We start from the raw sequence: 3,857 nt of genomic DNA on the forward strand, positions 1-3,857 counted from the left end.
ACATTTTGCTTCTTTTATGTATCATCAACACATAAACAAACCAAATAATATATGTTTAATTCTATTCATCCCAGAACTATAAACTTGTTATCAGATGGAACACACGCATTTTTGTTACAGATGAGTCATGAAAAAACTATCCAAAGGGTCAGGGATTTAGCTCAGTGGTTTCGCTGCCTGCTCCTCAAGTTCAAGGACCCGAGTTTGATCCCAGTACCAAAAAAATAAAAAAAAAAGCCTATCCAAAAAACTCCAAAATATGTATATTTTTTACTTACTACACTCACTTCTAAAGAACATCCACATGCTTTCATTTATCTATATAATCTCTCCACTTTAATTTTATAAGGGACATTATAGAAGCTTAATTTTACAGGATAAAAAAATCAGTATCATTAGAATCATATTTATAAATTTAAATAACTATATAATTTTGATTGCATTTACTGGACTACACTTAGAAATCATCAAATATGCCTCAGGCAATGTTGAGACTCCCTACGATTTTCCTCAGGGCTGCCTTTATCTCCTTATTCCGGAGGCTGTAGATGAGAGGGTTGAAAAGAGGAATCACCGTAGCATAGAACAAAGTTGCAACTTTCTGCATCCCAGCAGAGTGTCTGAGGCCTGGGCTCACATACATGACCATCAGAGAACCATAGAACAGTGATACCACAGCCAAATGGGACCCACAGGTGGAGAAGGCTTTATGTCTCCCAGTGGCTGAAGGCATACGCATTACAGCTATTAGGACAAGCGTATAGGAGCCAAGAATAAAAGAGATATTACCAAAGATAACTAAGGAGCTTAGAGTGTAGCAAAGCAATTGAGTCCTTGGGGCAGAGGAACAAGCCAATGCAAAGAGTGGCCCTGGATCACACACAACATGGTCAATAACATATGGACCACAGAAGGGCATTTGAGAGATGAGAGCAATGGGGATTACAAACAACAGAAACCCACAAATCCAACTGGTAATGACCAGTTTGGTACAAAAACTCTTGGTCATGATATTAGCGTAGTGCAAGGGATGGCAGATAGCCAGGTACCTATCAAAGGCCATGGCAGTCAAAAGGAAGCCTTCAGATCCACCCAAAGAGAAAAAGAAATAAAATTGAAGGAAGCACCCAGCAAAGGAGATAGTTTTTTTCTCTGAGAGGAAGTTGATCAACATCTTGGGACCTGTAGAAGAGACATACCAGATCTCTAGAAAGGAGAAATTCCCCAGGAAGATGTACATGGGAGTGTGGAGTCACTGGTCACACAACACAGCACCAACAATGGCCCCATTTCCTGTTAGGGTGAGGGTGTATGTTGTCGTGAAGAGTGAGAAGAGGAGGACTTGTATTTTCCACTCACATGAGAAACCTTGGAGAATAAATTCTCTCACAAAAGGAAAGCTGGAATCTGGCTCAGATGAATTCATTGGATGAGTATCCTGCAAGATCAAAGAACAGTTGTTACCCATTAGGACTAATGTAAAATGTGTTCCTTTGTGAGAAATGAAGAAAAGACAATGAACACAGGGTCATTTTTTTATTAAAGAATCATTATTTAGGAAGATGACAAATATTATTCCCTTCTTGGCTATGGCATCAAGTTTGAAACACAGTAGACCACTCTCTACTCAAAAAACAAAACATGGGCCTGAGATTTAGCTCAGTGATTCCACCACCTGCCTTGCAAGTGCAAGGTCCCGAGTTGGATCCTGGTACCAAAACAAAAACAAAAACAAAAACAAATATAACACCAAAAAATAATTGCCCAAACAAAACATACACACACAAAATCCACCAAAGAAAAAAAGAAAGAAAGAAAGAAAGAAAGAAAGAAAGAACAATATTTCTTACTTCTAAATCCATCTCTTACTATACAACCACCACAGAACTATACAAAATTAAACTCATTTTCCAAGCTTATTATTTTGGTGCAGGTATAATGCATGGTAGTTTCTGGCAAGTGTCTAACACAAATACAACACAATAGCACTTAATAAATGTATTAGTTTCTTTCCTCAAACCCTACTTATTTTGTAAGAGACTCACAAAGGAAAGCTTTAATTTGGCTATTTTTATGTCAATTAAATATATTACTTAGCATTATTTAAAAATGAAATGGACAAGGGCATATTTTTACAGAAAGTTGGAGTAATTACTTGAAAGCCATTAGTTTTGGATTTCTCTTGTTGCTGTTTTTACATTTAGCATTATAAAATTTGCAATTCTATAATGTTACTTACCAACATTGACTTTTAATATTGTATGTCTTCTGTTGAAAACAGAGGTTTTATGTTTTTGCTTAATATTTCATTTTGATTTCATAGGCCCATACAGTTACTATCATATCCATATAGTCAATATCATATTGGTTTAGTCAATATATGCAGAAGTTTGCAGAAGATCTAGACATGGAACTTAATTTTGAAGTTTTTTCCATTAAATGTTGGAATTATTTTTTCTTATATATTCATGTAAAAGAAAAAAATTCTACTAAACTACAGAACTTTCTTTTGTCATAGACAAATTGCCATGAACATTTATTTGAAAAAGATATCAGGTATCTACATTAAGTAGAAAAAAGTGTTTTTTAAATATACAGGGATGTGCATCGTCTAAGTCATGAAGTCATTTTGAGCCCAAACACAGTATTTTTTAAAGAATTTTTTTCTCCAGTCTAATTTCTACATCAGTGGTCTAAGAAGTCTTTTGGTACAATTAGATGGAAGATATGTTTGTGCTTCTTTTAGTAATATCTATCTTTTTTAAATGCTATAAGCCAGAAGGATTGATACATCAATTTAAATAAAGTATGGAATAAAAAGGGAACAACACAGAGATGTCATGATCTTCAGCAGTGTCCCAAAGATGAAGCTATCATAGTTTTGACAATGACCAGATATCTAAATGATTTGTCTTATAAATACCATCCTGCTTCCATTAAAAATGTACTTTGTCATATATTTCCCTGGGACTTGGCCTCTATAGTATTACAAAAGTACTTCTCTTCCAATCCAAGAGATCTTTAAAACATTAATGATTACATATTCTCTGAGGAAACAGTAAAGTAGGGACAACATCTCTACAATCATTTTGTCCATCTGCAATATGGATTTCAAAAAACTTTCAGAAGACTCAGGTTAAGGAAAAATAAGACATGCTATGTCACATATTGTTCTGATGTAAAGTCGAGGAACATTTCAAATGTCCATATGTTGAAGAATAAAGACCCAAATGAGGAAAATACTTAGGTACAGACATTTTAGGATATTGAATAAGTTTATAAAATTTAGAAATAAGTTAGAAATACTGCATGGCAGAACTCCTCAGGTATGCAAGGAAAGTGAAAGAAGCACCAACAGGGAAGCTAATTGAGAGAGTAACTTGTGGCTTTCCAACTAATGTGAGAAAAGGACTTTTATTGATTAGTGTCCCTTCCCTTTTTACCTTATGGAATTTGGGGTCCGTATGGTAAAACTAAAACACTCAGGTGGGAATGAATGCTTACATCAAGTAGTGTGAAATATTCAGGACATCAGAAATGTATGTTCTAGAAACACTGGTTCTAAAGAGACTAACTAAAATGACCAAAACATTCCTCACGTTGAGAGACTAAGTAGGAAAAATATTGTTCAGACATTTATTACCTCTTAGTCATTCTACTTTCGTCCCTACTAATTTATAAAATGTAGTGTAGATATTGTTATCCACCTGCTCAAAAATTCTCAATAGTTTCATTATTCACAAATCACATATTCCTGAATTCTCCTTAATTTGACTTCATATTATTTTTCCTATCTTTCACATGACATGATATCCCATTGTACTTCTGATTGATATTTCTCTGATAATTGAGGCTAA

At 34.6% G+C, this 3,857-nt stretch overlaps 1 pseudogene; it reads right to left on the reverse strand.

Moving 5' to 3' along the window:
* Positions 1 to 478: 478 nt before the first annotated feature.
* LOC101724998 (olfactory receptor 11H12-like) lies at positions 479 to 1,426 on the reverse strand (annotated as a pseudogene).
* Between the last annotated feature and the right edge of the window lie 2,431 nt (positions 1,427 to 3,857).

The sequence above is a fragment of the Heterocephalus glaber genome, unplaced genomic scaffold (genome assembly GCF_053883595.1).
Source record: "Heterocephalus glaber isolate CG9 unplaced genomic scaffold, H.glaber_assembly_v1.0 deba00001662, whole genome shotgun sequence".
NCBI lineage: Eukaryota > Metazoa > Chordata > Mammalia > Rodentia > Bathyergidae > Heterocephalus > Heterocephalus glaber.